The 15,479-nt window shown below is 44.6% G+C and overlaps 1 protein-coding gene across 1 annotated transcript in view; it reads left to right on the forward strand.

Annotated features, from left to right (window-relative positions):
* Positions 1 to 4,581: 4,581 nt before the first annotated feature.
* LOC117581819 (apoptosis-stimulating of p53 protein 1) overlaps positions 4,582 to 15,479 on the forward strand; it is a 32,480-nt gene continuing 21,582 nt past the window's right edge. Inside the window, exon 1 of the mRNA XM_034269274.1 lies at positions 4,582 to 4,975. The gene's annotated coding sequence lies outside the window, so the exon portion shown is untranslated. The remainder of the gene's footprint in view (positions 4,976 to 15,479) is intronic.

Here is a 15,479-nt window from a genome sequence, read left to right on the forward strand (position 1 = left end):
GAAGGCGCTTTGGGGATTGCAACATTTACAGCTATTCTCTTTTTTTTTGGGCCATGTACCAGATGTACCCTAAATGCAAACAGAAGGGTATTTTAGTTGTGCCCTGGACAGCAGAGTAAAGAATAAACTCTGGTATTTGTGAGTATTCCCGAACAGGAGCAGATGTGTCGAAAACTGTCAGTATTTCGGTGTTCATAATCCATATTAGGGGGTATCAAACGTACCTCAAGTTTCTGCCAAAGTTATCCTGGCTCTCTGTGTATTTCTTTTGCTTTATTTTTGCTGCTGTTGTGCTCTCTTCCTCTTTTGTGTTTTTGTTGTTCCGTTGTCCGTTCTGTATGACCCTCTTTTATGAGCACATTGCCAGCCATTGCCGACAGCAGCAGCAGCAGCAGCAGGCAGGCAGCCCCGCGGCAAATATCTAGAACCTCATGACAAGCATTATTTTGACATTTTATTAATGTGTCGATCCGTGGAAATGAATGAAAGGTTTTACCCATTGCTCATGTGTGCTACTTATATTCGAATGCGAATCTATCAATGCTAGAAGTGCACATCTTTGGCATATATTTCTGCTGATGAATGCATTTGCATTGAGTGTGCTTATTATTCACACGAGAAGGTTGCACGGGGTTGGGGGAAATTCCCCTGGAATTAGTCTCAGTCTCTAAATGAAAGGTAGTCCAAAACCAACTCTTCCCTCACTTCATTCTGACCTATTTCCTTTACACCTCATCATTTCGATTGGTAATTACATAAATGGCCAACAGCAAAGGCAGCTCGTGATTTTTGCAACAACTGCAAAATGCAATTAATCTTCAGTCTCGCCGCAGCCAGCCCAAAAACTGTCGAAGACCGCAAACAATCTCTCGCTCAATGCAAACATCAAACATCCACTCCAACCCCACGTTCCCAAACGACGTCATGCGACATGGCAGCAAACGTAAGGTAACGCTTTCAAAATATACGTTTTTTTTTTCTCCTCGGTGACGTTACAATATGTCAAGTTTTATGATGATTGAACGAGCAGCGGGAGAGGAGAGAGTGTGAGATTGCCAGCGCCGGCACAACGAGAATGTTTTTAGTCGACTGAGGGAATGTCCAGCACTGGGACACAGCACTTCACATCTTAATTGCATTTTGCATGATATTATTTAGTCTCAAATGGAAATAATGTAACCCAAGGTGCCAAGAAAGCATCCTCTGAATATGGATTAGAAATTATTATTCCTACTGCGCATATGCCCAGCTGCTTGCCAAGTTTAAGGGGTATCAAAGAGTGTGCACAAAGAGCTAAATGGAATGAAGCATATGGGCCTGAAGAATGCTTGACTAAAGTCAAATACTGTCTGCGATTTGAAGTGTTTTGTGGTTGCTTTTTCCCTTTCTGTGCTTCGTCCTGTATCTAATCATCATTTGTGTGCCAGTTTCTGTTCTGTTTGGTGTGGCATATTATCATAAGACATGATTTATTTATAGAAGCAAAACCAGGTGGCGGCACACAGATACACACACAGACAGACACACTCATCTGCATACACATACAAAGATTGGCGTTGTCCTCGCTCAAGTTCGGTTCAGCTGTCAATTGATTTACTTGACCCACATGGGCCCCAGGCCACGAGCAAAAAAAAACTCCAATTTGGATAGACAGCGGCACACCCACTCACCTTTCAGCGCCTTCATCCTCCCTCTACCCCTGTGTGGCTTGCCGCCTTTTCACCAATCCGATCAATATTTGGCAGATAGCAAAGGGAACCCCCACTGGGGGTAGCGATAGCCGCCAAAAAGGTTTCCCTCGCTGACTTAAAGCTCTGTTTCGTTCCTTTTTTTGTGTGTTGTTTGTCAAGCGCTAAGCTTTTGGCCAATTGTTGCTGCTGGCTGAAACGAATTAGGAAAGAAAGCAAGGCGAAAGGACCCTCAGGTGTTGCTCAATTAAAAGGAAATTCATTTGCACGGATTTCAGCGCAAATGATATTTATGTAAATTTATTTTTGCCACAACTTTTTAATTAACCCAAAAATGTGTTGGACTGAGAGGCGTACAACTTTTGGTGGCAACTGGCCAGGGGTATCCCCAGATGTCTCTTTAATCTGTTTAATCTATGCTAATGAAATGCGGACACCTGTCCGTCTAGGACAGTTGGGGGCGGGTAGGGCCGCTTTTGCTTTCTTCAGCTGTCTGCTGCGGTTTTGCTGCTTTCCTTTTTAGTCTGTTTCCACGCCGCAAACGCTCAATTACTGCCAAAGGCAGCCCAAGGGCTTAGCGAAAGTATCTGCAGGAAGTAGTTGTACGAAAGGAGCAGGGAAAGCCCCGTATAAGTGTGGTGTTTGAGGAGGAAGCTACGCCTAATTCTAAGGTTAAGCTAATGATATGCATGAGTTTGTTTGCCCAACTTTCCATACGAAATAAGTGTGAGCCAAGCAAGCGAGGCAGAGAGGTGGCTTCAGTTTCAGTTACATACAAAGTAGAAGGGATAAAGAATGAGCTCTTGACAGTTGGCTCTCTTTTATATCTTTGAGTTTCTAATATCCAAAATTGATTGCAAAATCTTTGGAAATTCTTATCCCAATTAAATCACTATATCAAACAAGCTGCACCCTTTCATGCACAGCCATCTGTCTGTATCCTTTAACTCTGTCAATTTCTAACGACCCAAACTGAACAAACATCAAGTCTAGGGCATGCGAAATCCCTCCGTGGCCCCACTCGACGCGTTTCGTGGCCCAGAGAGCGAGTGGAAGATAAATTGAGGCTGTAAAAGCAAAACACTTTGCACACTGCCAGGGGGGGGTGTGGATGTGGAAATGGAATGCCAGTGTAAGAGGCCACTTTATCATAAACTCAGACTCAACAGGTTCCTTTCTATCCTACCGAAAGGCGTAGCTTTCGGGCATCGGGGCATCCCCCTTTCGGGCAATTCCCCTTCCGCACGGTGTCTGTGCTGCCATAAAAGTTGCTGCGCTCTGATTGAATAAAAATTTCATTAAACGCACATTTTATAGCAGCTGGAAGGCGTTTTGCAACACGCCCCCCGGGCGAGGACACGCTCTCTCTCTCTCTCTCTCTCCCGCTAAGATCCTAGCATCCCTTGAAGGAGGGGAAGTGGAAGCAAAGGCAGCCTCGCCTTAGGCAGGATTTCGCTTTGTTGCCGTTTATTTTAATTGCCGGCATTAGACGTTCGTTGATAGGCCATAAAAAAGCCGTTGGCTTTTGGTGTGAGCGGAAAAGTCCACAAAGACAAAATGGCGAGACGGATACCCTTCGCCACCCTTCGGAATCCATAGCCATGGCTGATCAGCCAGAGGTATTGCCAGCTTCGTTTCGGCCTTGGAATTGATTTTGGTTTTGGTTTCTCGCTTTCTTTTTTGTTTCAGCCGCGTCGTCGGCTTCAGTTCCGGTTGGTAGCGGTGGACCAGGGGCGTGGATTAAATAGGGTGAAAACGGGGGGTAGGGGGCAAGTGTAGGTGGAAAAGCCAGACGTTGCCTTTCGGTTTTTGCGGTTGTTAAATCGCTTTTATGACGTTTTCTTGGTTGCCGAAAATGTTCGCTCTGCGGTTAACTTTTCCTCCATCGTCCTGCCATCACGCATTCCACCCTTCCTTCGAAGCCCCACCCCGTGGAAGTTTTCAGCATTATTCAACCGACTGCGTTAAGCTTTCGAGTGTTTGGGTAATTTCAGAGATTTATGCAACTTTCTAGAGGCGGAAAAATGAATTAAGCAAGGAGTTGAGTGGCGATGAGTATACTTTATGCTTAAACCTTCTGGGCTTTACCAAACCTACATACAACTAAGCGATTTACCGATTTATATAGCCCCATTTCCATACTTAATCTTTATGAAAAGCCTGCGTGTCGTTCCAAAATGTAGGTACACATTTGAACTTTGCGCCCTTTTGCTTATTATATCGAATAGTCGGTTTCTCATTGTGACACAGTCTGGGCGGTATGAAACATTGTACATTACATGTAGCGCCATCTGGTTTCCTTTTGAGCAACAAGTAAAGCTTTCTTGCCCGTACGATAGGTGGCACCACTTAAGCCATTCAAAACTAGAAAAAACAACACCCAATGCACTCCATGGTATGGGTAGAAATCTAAATGTCATGGCTGCAGTTCGTTTTAGAGTGCAAACACATGCACTATGGCAACACTCCACTTCTATTCCCACTCCTACACCCACACACAAAAAACACTCGTACAATTGTTGGGTAGCAGCTAATTTCGTCTGGACAGAGCGACGGCAATCGCAAAAGGGAGAATAAATGATGGCGACAGGTAAACAGCGCTCTCAGCTTGCTCTCTCAATCATCAACGCTCTTACGCTCAGTTGTTTGCTCTCCGTCTCTCTCTGACTACACCAACTACTCTCTTTGGCTGAGGTGCGCGTCACAGGTAAAATTCAAACGGTGCTTGTAACGTATTTCTGGTCGACTGTCGAAGCCTAATTGCGCAGGTGCAAGAGAGACGTCCGCTGCGTGTCGCTGCCAGAAAGAGATCGCTATACAGACGCAATATAAGCAGACAGACGCGATCATGGCCCAAAGCGAAGCCATGGCCAGTCGGCGTCTCAGTTGCTCACGCGGCTTACCTGTCGACCGACGTTTTTTCCCCAAAGAATAATCCGAGTGCTCGCGTTGGTTCCAGGTGTCTGTCTCTGTGTGTGTGTGTTTGCGTACCGTAGCTCTCTTCTACACGCGCGTTTATCAGTGTTTGTGTGCGTATTCAATTAATTACAAAAGCAAAAAAAGAAGCAGCAGCTCTGGGAATTGAATGAAAGAAAGGCAAAACCCCCGTTGAAAAAGAGTGTATGCAAAATAGTAGTTGCGTGATACAAAAAGGCCATCAAAAAGGCAGCAACAAAAGAGGGAGCATGAAAGGTGATTAATTCACTTAAAAGTGCAATTAAACAGCAGCAGCAGCAGCAGCGACTACAAGCAGCAAAATCATTGGAGCAGCGCAAGGTGCAGACAAGGTGAGGGCGAACTTGAAGCATTTTTTTTTTTTGGGAAAATTATACAACAACGAAAATATTTAATGAGCGTGGTGCATGTGTTCGTGTATCTCTCTCAGGTGTGTGTGTCTGTGTGTGTGTATGTTTGTGAAAGAAATGCACAACAACAGAAATTGCACTTGAAACCCCATGACAAGAAGAGAAAGAGAAGTTGCGCAGCATAGAAGGTGAAAGAAAGAAGAGGCAGAAAATGATGATGACGATGATGCGGTAGAGGTAAAAAAAAATCAGTACAAAACGGTATAAACGTGATTCTTTTTCCACACGCCATTACCCAAGCGACCTCTCCTGCTCCGCCGCCAGCGCCACTGTCTTCGGCTTTGTGGGAATTTTCTTGGGAAGAGAAAGAAGAGCAAGAGGAAGGAGGTGGGGCAGGAGAAGGAGAAGGAGCGGCAGGAGGACTGCCAACTTGGCCTCCAATTTGATGCTGCAACTGTACACTCAGTGCTCTAGACTCTCTACCCCACTCTTCTCTCAGCACTACTCTTCCCGCCCAGCCTCCCTCCTCTTCCATCCTCTCTGACTTCTGCTCTGATCCATTGGCGACATTTTTGGTTTGGAGCGCTGTCTGCCACAGCAATGACAACAACAACAGCAACAGCATCCAGAGCTTGCCTGAAATGAAGCGTGGACTCGATCGGCGGCAGCAGCAGCATAAAAAAACGCAAATCTGGCGCAATTGAGCGCGAATGAATGCCAAAACCAGAAAAACAAGCAACAACAACTACCAGTCACAGAGAGAGCGAGAGAGAGAGAGGGAGCGATACAACTGCCAAAGAGAGAAACAACAATAACAACAACAACCAGAGCGCATAGATTGCCGGCCTCAAGTTACGACGTCGTCGACGATGCTGCCCCAAACTCGGCTTTCGATGCTGCTGATCGTCATCCAACTTCATTATGATGATCGTTATTATGGTATTTTCACTGAATGAGCCACATTCCGGTTTAGTTTAGCATTTCAACAATCCCGAACACACAAAAGCATCCCCAAAAACCCACACACAGACGACAGCCAAACTCTCCCCAGTGGTCATTCCCCACTCCACTTATCCATTCTTCACTCCCATTCCCCCTCCCCGCACACTCCATTTCCAATTGAAAAGCCAGTCAGCAACTGTCTGTCCCTCCACTTCACTCCGCCTTCCCATCTCTAACGATCGCGCTTAAACATGTTCGGTCCCCCCAACAGCACTACCCGCCCTTCCCGCAACCTTGCTGAAAAAAAAGCAACACGGCAAGTTTTTGTTGCTGTAAATGCAAGCCTGTGACGTTGCCGTTGTTGTTGTTGTTGTTGTTGTTGTTGGTGCCTGCCTGCATTCCAGCGATCGAGCTGCTGCTGCTTCGGTTGCGTTGGCAGCCAGCACCTGGAATGCACCCATAGTCAGCCTCTCTAGCTCTCTCTCTCTCGCTCTCCTGTTCTCTCTCTTTGCTTTTTTTGTTGGTTTTGTTTGTTTAGAAATTCCAAGAGAGGGACATAACGAAAACGAAAAGTGTGAAAAGTGAAGCCACCAAAAGCGGACAAACGACGAACTTTGAGCTCAGCCTGAAAGAGTGTATGGCTTTGTGTGTTTGTGAGTGTGCGATTCTCCTTTCCCTTTACTTAAGCCTGCTGCCGTCTCTCTCGCTCCCGCTCTCCCTCTATCACGGTCCTTCTCGATGGCGCTTGGGGTGGGAAACCTGCACGTTTTTTACATGTAATGTGAGGTCAGTAACACTTTTGTTTCAAACATTTATCACTCTCCGTTTTGGGCGAGTGAGTGCGTGTGCACCGTTTATGACGTCAAAAGCGGCGCCTGGAAAGAGAAAAAGAGTGAGAGAGAGAACGAGATGGAGGCACGTTTAATGAACTCTCGAGTTGATTGACAGGCAATTTGCTCGAATTGTTTGGGCTTTGAGAGAAAGAAATGAGTGGGGCTCAAATCATGCACGTGTGGAACGGAAACCCACATTTGGGCCTAGAAATTCTTGAGTGAAAATTATCTTCAAAAGCAATCAGACTAAGGCATGTTTGAATTGAACTCTTCTTGTATATATTGAAATCCTTCTCATAGTTCTTCATACAATTATAAACATAATAATTGCCTCTCCAAGTTTCAATCAAAACATCTGCATCTGCATCTGCATCTGCTTGAACATTTCGTGGAACTACAAATGTCACAGTGGAAAACCCAACTAAAACGGAACGCTGTTGTGTGCAAGGCGTGGCACGTGCAACCGCCCACAATTTGAATGTTTGAAACATTGCTTTGGTCGGTCACCAGACGAGCGAATGTTGACAAACCAAACCTTTTTTTTAAATTTTTTTCTGAAATTGTTTTGCATTTCACTGAAGCGGCACCGAAAGAGATGACGAGATACTGCGGGAAAGATAGGGCGGGCTAGAGGGAACTTGTTTTCCTCATATCCAAACGAAGCGTGCGAGATTTTGTTTAACGCGGCTTGTCCCCAAGAGAGTGCGAGAGGGGAAGCAAGAGGAAGTGGGAAAGTTAAGAGGCGACTCCTGAGTTCAACGGGGCATGTGGAGACAGCTGTGGGCACAAACAAGCTGCGTGTTTACACATATTTTTGCCTGTCGTTCGCTGCCTTTTTGTTTGTTTTTTTTTGGCCACAACGAAATGAATTGAGTTTGGGCCTGGCCCACAACTAGTTGCTAGTTGGAGCACACAAGCCCAGACACACGTGCAGACAACCGCACCCAGAGCACCCAAACCACTGCCCTCCGGAGCCCCTGAGACCACCTCTCGGTTACAGCTCACCCCTAAAAACAAGCTCCTCTCAGCCGACACTCCCCATGTGGGAGACACACTATTGTCCACGCAAGCATTTTACAAAAATAAAAGTAGTCTCGAATTTCTGTTTGTTTCATACCCACTGGGAGTGGGGGCGCTACCAATCTGCATATTCAGTCTTTCAGTTTCGCGTCACCACAGTTCAAAGGAGAGTACATTTCTCATCCAAATGCTATCTAAATCGTAAAACTACAGCTGCCATCAAGGATAGGATGTGAAGGGTATCAAAGTAGTCTATTACCGAATCGCAACGCCTTAAATTCGTGTTTGAGTTGACAACTTTTGTGGGGAGTCGTTGGAGTGGGCCTGGAAGTAAGGTTTTGCGGGGTAATGGCAGGTCATGCATACATATGTAAGTACAATCATTACGCGGGACTCGGCTAGATATACGAATGAACGTACATATGGCTGCTTTCCTCTCGTATCTCCTGCCTCAAACAGTGGATCCATTTCCCGCATTTTGCGGCTCCCTGTTTGTCATGCAACCCAAACCTCCTCCAGGCCCACCCATGTGTGTATGTGTGTTCAGTGGGGTGAGTTGAAGGCTAAAGGCTGGTTGAAACGCAACCGTTTGGTTTTTATGTCTTTTGTAAAATTTTTATTTAATTTCTAAATCTTTTTTTTCTTCCATGAAAAGTTTAATATTTGTTTTTCATGCTTGCGATTTGCATAATTTGCACAAACACACATATACACACACGCACACTTGCTCAGAGAGTCACACACAGACGCACACAGAATCATGACCTCCATTTGTGCCTAGCCTGTACCTGTGGGTAGAGCGAACAAGAGAACAAGAGAATGAGCGAAAGAGAAAGAATGCTCTGCTCGCATGCGATATATTTTATGAATGCAAATCCCTGTTCATTCGGATTTGGTTTACTTACTTGCCCCCAAACCTGCTTTTCCTCCTCATCCTCATCCTCATCCACCCCATACCCCATCCCTTATTCACTTTCACCTTCTTTGTGCTCTCTTCTCTGGTTCATCCTCTGCCTGGTACACACAGAGCCACACAGCAAAACAGTTGCTGGCTGGCTGCAGTTTCCATCTCCACCTACAATCACGCGGGGGCTGTCGAAGCGTTTTTCGCCTCGCTTTAGTTCGCTTTTTATTCATTCACATCGCTGTTCTATTCATGCGCTTCTCCTACTGAATTGAAATTGAAGGAGTGAGAAGCGGCTAAGGGTGTACCCTGTATTGCCTAAAAGTTGTATTAATATTTCATTAGGATTTCCTAGGATTTGTATCACTTTGAATACTCTTGCATACTTTGAAACAATTAGCATTAATGAATGTGTTACAGAAAAATAATATTATTAGTACATTTTATTCGAATACAGAATACAGAAAAATAATATTATTAGTACATTTTATTCGAATACAGAATATTTATTTTAGTAAATTTTAAGATGACCTGAAGAAGGATCTTTCCTACCCGCCCCTCCATAATCCTACAGGGTACTCAAAAAATTAGAGCACCACAAAACTGAAACTGAACTGAATATTTATTATTATTATGTCTTTGCCATTTCATACGGCCCGCCCCGCACCACTCACATGGCCCCTCTGTGGCTATGCTGCTCTCTGTCTCTCACTCTTCTATCCTCTTCCTCATTTACCTGTCTGCCTCCCTCCCTTGCCAACACCATCTCCCACTTTCAGTGCCCCTTCCGCCGGCGTCATGCCCTCATTCTACACGAAAATTGTTCCACCTTTGCTTTCTGTGCTTTTTGTTCGTCTTTTCCCTTTTATTTATTTTTATTGTGTGGCGCGGCGGCTTAAATGCGCTTTGCAGATATTTTATGCCTTCCTTCCAAGGGGGGATTCCAAAAACGGGAAAGGCGGGAAGGCGGAGGGAGATGTGGGCCAAATATGTTTATTTGACACACACACACACACATCCCAACTCCTCCCTCGCCGCCAGCTGCAGTCGGTCTGCCTCTGGCCATGCAAATCTCTCCCTCTCTCATTTTTCCCTCTTCGGCTGCTCCATTATTTGTTTGCGTTGTGGAATCAAAGTTCTGTTGTTGTTGGATTATCCAGTGACACGGCTTACAAAAGAGTTTTGGCTTGCTGCCACGCCTACTTTTTGTTATTTTCTGCGGCACCCGCCCCCTTAGGGCTGCCTTTGGCGGGAAATTCATTTTAGCCCCTGACAAAGCAATTTTAGTTATTTTTCCGCAATTGTGTTTGGGTGTGTGTATGTAAGTGTGTGCTTTTTGTTTGGCCTGAAATGTTTCCTCTTTATTGACTTTTGGCATTTTTGGCATTTTTATTATTATTTTACTCCATTTTTTGCTGAACCTTTCAACTTTCTCTAGTTTTATTTTATATTTCACATTTGTGCGTTTGGCAGTAAATGAAGTGCTATAAAAGTATCCATGAACTTTGCAAAACTATACGATTGTTTTACCAAAAAGCTAAGGAAACTTTTCAGCAAGAGGGAGCCTCTCTTTTATCTTTCAATCCTTCTGAAGTCTCTCTCCTTTGCTGGTGTAGGAGTTTACAACTTTTCAGAATTAAGTTCATCTTATGTCTCATGTCCTTGCCAAAGTTCAGTCGATTAGTGGCGCACAGAAGAAAAATCTTAAAGCAAGGAATAAAAGTATCAGGATTGCATCCCATAAAACGAAATGAGTTACACAGATTTAGAGCACTTCGTCAATCTGAAAGCCCATAAATGAATTCATTATTTTCATCCTTTTAATCATAAATTAAACAGATTTGCGTAGGTGCTTTTATATGTGTAAATAAAAGGAGTGTAGGCTTTAATGGCCTTTAATACACAACCCATGAAAATGCCACACAATGCCCCTTTGGCAATTGGACAGTGCCCTTCACTTGGCCCCCTCATACATATAGTAATTCTCTGTTCATTGAATCGTGATTGCGCATCGTGATCAATTATTGAGTACGCAATTTAAATATCATTAAAATTAAGTTGTAATTTAATATTAAAATCCTTCCAAAGGGGATACCCAATGGACAAACAAAGTGAGCGAAAGAGAGAGGGAAGTATAATGACCATGGACAGCGGGCGGAAAGGACATTAAATCCGTTTAGGTTCTGCCTTTGTGTGTCTGTCCCTCCAGCCTCCCTATTTGGAGAGTGCGTTCAGTGATGTTCACATATGATAACATACACATACAGTATGTCCGACCTAAAGCCCTAAAACTCAATTCCCAACCAACCTTTGACCCTGCATGCCACTCTGCCCGCCCTCGCACCCACTGGTGGCTAATCTGTGCCTGTGCGTCTGCTGTGCAGGGTGATGATATGCAAGCGGAATCCTCTTCTGGAAAATTGCCTCCAAAATCCTTCACGCTTCATCAATTCCCATTGTTGTTTTCCCATTGTGTGTGTGTGTGTGTGTGTGTGTGTTGTGACTGCCTCTCTCGCTCTCTTTCTCGCTTCTACATTGAATTGCAAATATTTATGCGTGTGTGACGGGGAGAGAGCAAAGTGGTAGCCCACGACGGAAGTGCCACACACAGCCAACCCGCTCGGCATTCCCCCACTCTCCTCTTTCTCTGCGTACTTAAGCGAATTGCGTATTTATGTGTGTAATCGCAACTCATCATTCCTAGGGGCACGGGGCATGCCTGGTAGTTTTGCGGGTGGCAGGGAGTGGTGTATGTGTTTGTTTGTGACAGGAAGGGGGCAGTGGCAGGTAGGGGAAGGATATATACAACGGTGCTTATTCGTTATGGACTGATGGATTTCCGTCTGTTACCTTTTCGCATTACGAAAATGTCGCTCGAGGTTTACTCCCCCCTCTTCCACTTAAACGTCGCTGCCGTCTATATCTGTCGTGTCAGAAGTGGCTGCGATTTATTTTGGCAGCCATTTACATATTTTATTGTCAGCTAATGTTGGGATTGTAGGTGCGTCATGCCTATGGAGTGGGATAGGTGTGGGCTGCGAGGACAGGGGGTGGCATATTGAGGTGGGTCTACATCAAGGCTACGTCTACTTATCTCCTTGACTATTTCTAGTGTGCGTCATTTAGCGACAAGCCCATTAGACAGGATCATAATTCACTGTTGAATCCAGAGCAGAAATTAAGCTGGGAATCACAAAGGGGAGTGGAATCAATTACAGAAAAACGAGAAATTGTTATGCGAAAGAATAGGCTAAACCATACTTAAAAGATAAAATGTGCATAAAGTAGAAATCATCTCTTTCAAGTGCCATTGGAGCTTTAATTTCAATGCATTTCTGTTGCATTTTAATTGAATTTGGACCAAGAAAATATTACAATATTTTCTCTGGCTAAAGTTGCCATAAATAACACATGTATGCTCGTATTCTGTGTTATTTTGTGCTCATACAACGCTCATACAACACAGATCAGATTGTTTTTCCGGCTCTCGAGGGAAATTCGCACAACTAAAATCATTTTGCCACTAAAAACTTTGCCAGAATATAATTTCATTTGGCAAACAATTTTTGCATAATTATTTGCAGATTGCCGGCAAAATTTCTGGGCTAACATTCATCATTCCATCGACCTATCATCCCTCCCCATTATTGCGGACCCAACCCCTTATGCCGTCCCTCCAAGTACATACAAAAGTTTACCCAACAAAAAAAGACCAAACAAAAATATAAACACAACATTTTTTTGCTGCTTTTGTTTTTGTTTAATTAAATTGAAAATGTTTTTTCGCTGGATTTTGAGTGGCAGCGAAATGAGCAAAGCACCGAATGATGATGGGCTTCCCAATGGGCTTCTCGTCCAGCCCCGATGACAGGCCTGGCAGATGCGGAAAGCGGCTGTAGTTTTCCTCCCAGACATCAACGCATTGTTGGGTGTTTTTTTAATAAAGCAAATCGATGCCCGGAGTCGGGAGTAATTGAACAAATTGCCACAAAATTTGCGCTAAACAAAAGCTGGCTGGCAGCATGGAAAAGTCTTTACAAGTTCTGCGGCGCGTTGAAACGGAAAAGCGTTGCGTAAGGAGGTGGTGCTGATGCGGGTGCGGGTGCGAGTGCGGGAGGGGTTACGCCACTTATTGATGACCTTCTTCGAGGTAAGCCAAGCGTTGCGTATACGCCGTGATGAGCAGAAAGAGGGGCATGGCGGTTGTTCTGAGCGTATGGCTCATTCAATCATCCGTTGATTCATTGACAAGGCTGTCAATGGGCATATTGATTTATGACCCCGTCTGACACTTCATCCCCGCCCCCCGCCACACCTCTTGGAGCGGGGGCGGAAGAATCCATTCAAAATGTCAGTCTGCCATAATTTGCAGGACGACTGACGGCAACCCACCCAGCAAAAGTGCTTAGCACAAATCGTTTTCACTTTCGACATAATTACCAATCCATATGGAAGAGTGTGGCTTGCCGCATGCCGCATGCCCCAGCCACTACCCCACCCCGACCTTGTGTTGTATTAACCGCCCGCTCAACACGCAAATAATTGAGATGTGGCCCCACAGAATGAACCGCAGAGCTACGTTTGGATTGTTGTTTGTTCAAGCGTAAAGCAACAGATAACCAGATACCAGATACAGATGCCAGCTACAAATACTAGATACAGATACAGATACCAGCCACAGAGATAAGTATCAGCTGCAGATGCAGATACGTTGCTTAGTAGCATGTACACCATGTGGGAATGTTTTATCGGTAGAGCGCATAGAACGTGCTCTTGAGTGTGGCTACCCCAACAAATACAAGCGTTTCCCAGTTGCAACTTGGCAAACTCAAACACAAAAGCGTTTCCCCCACGCCCTGTTCCGTTACTGGCATTAAATTCCATCAAATCGACACACATAAATAATCAGCTGCTAGCCGGAATTACTAAAAAACAAGTTAAACAGCAGCTGCCGTTCGTACACTGTTAATTCTAGGCTCTAGAATCTATTTGATGGCATACCTCTATGAAGCACATGCAGATCCATTGGCTGAGATTAGGCTTGGGCAGTCTCTTACAGTTTGGCATTCGCTTGCAAAGACGGGAAAGCCAGGGAAGGTGGTTTCCGGAGCTGCAACTCCGCTCAATTTGTGAAACGGGGATATACCAACATTAACCGGTTTCACACAAAAAGCGGAAGAGCTGCGTTCCAGCTACAAATGTTCCTTCATAATGGTAGGATTGGATCCACACAAAGTTGCATTGCTCACTTGCACAGGAACATCCATCTCCATCTCCATCTCCACTGGAATCGCAAACCGGGCAAGATGGTTGGCCCCACAAGCTTTTATACTTAGGACATGTTAAAGGAATACAAAAAGAAACCATTAGCATGCTAAAAGAATAAAAGCGACTGGGTCTTAGCTCTGGTTGCTCCTGTTCAATATTAACACTGAATATTTGATTAATTTTATTTGTTTCTCTGTCAGAAGTGCTTGCCTGTGGTAGGTCTTGAAAACTCGGAGCTTAATTTGAAACTGATGTCCTGCCAACATTTGACCCCATGTATTTATACTCAATTGCTGTACAGCGGAAGCGGTGCACCTACTGCATGTATCTTTTTGTTTGGTATTGGGCCTTTGCATTCTCATTTATGGTTGCCCAAGCGTTCAAGCTTAAGACCTTCTCAATGGTCTGCATATTGCTGCTTCCGTGCGATAAGAGAAATAATATATTCGGTGAGGCGAAGAGGCTCTTCGGAAACCATTAGTTTGTAGCCTGCAGGTGTTAATTTCACGCTCCGGCTGAACATTTCGATACGAACACTCTCTCTCTCTCTCTCTCTCGTATGACACCGAATGCGACCCCAAGGGAATGCATGTGGGCGGTGGACACACATATCCAAAACGCACAAAACAGCAACCAAAAACAACAATAAACTAAACAAAAACCAAAGCGTCGCACTCTAAAATGCTCTTCACACAGCGGGGAAAACATTTTGCAATTAAATTTTGGCCACACTTGGATATGCAACATTAGTTCCAATTCAAATTGCATTCCGTTGGTCACATCTTTGATTAATTTATGTGTGCAAAAACGTAAGACAATGCCACGGAAGTGGCAATTTGATATGCTGCGCCTGACATTCCACTCCCCCGCCGCGACCCGTTTCGAGTGTCGCAAAAGAGTGGAAAAGTCGCAAAAGGCAATGGAAAAATGAAACTGAAACTGAAACCGAAACTGAAAACCCACAAAACAAATAAAATGCACGAATAATAAACACCGCAACGCGTGGCTCGGCCATTTTCCACATCCCACTTGCAACAGCCCCCTCATCCCACCAGCAATCGGATCGGAAATGGTTTATTGGCGAGTGAGTCCCCAATATCCTGTGACAAATAATTAAAACAATTGTAAATTGCAAATTTAATGAGAATTTCCATTGGTTTTCGACCCACCCGTTCCGTTGCTTCTGGAGTAAATATTATCCTGGGAATTACACACGAGATATCTGTGAGTACATCATCGTGGAGGGACGAGTAGATCATCAGGCAGCCACGGTAGCGAAGTGTTTTCATCAATCCATTCAATCCATTGAAATCTGTTGCAGCTGTCTCGCCCCTCTCTCATTTGTGGATGGCAGCCACAATGTCTGCCACAACGAATAATGCCATTCGAATTATTATGGTAAATATTTGCGCAGATGTTTGTGTGTGGCTATGTGTGTGCGGGTTATTCTTCATAACTCTTCATAATTATTCATAATTATTGTTTATTTGACTTTTGGTCTATGCAAATTAGTTGCCTA

Source organism: Drosophila guanche, unplaced genomic scaffold (assembly GCF_900245975.1).
Source record: "Drosophila guanche unplaced genomic scaffold, DGUA_6, whole genome shotgun sequence".
NCBI lineage: Eukaryota > Metazoa > Arthropoda > Insecta > Diptera > Drosophilidae > Drosophila > Drosophila guanche.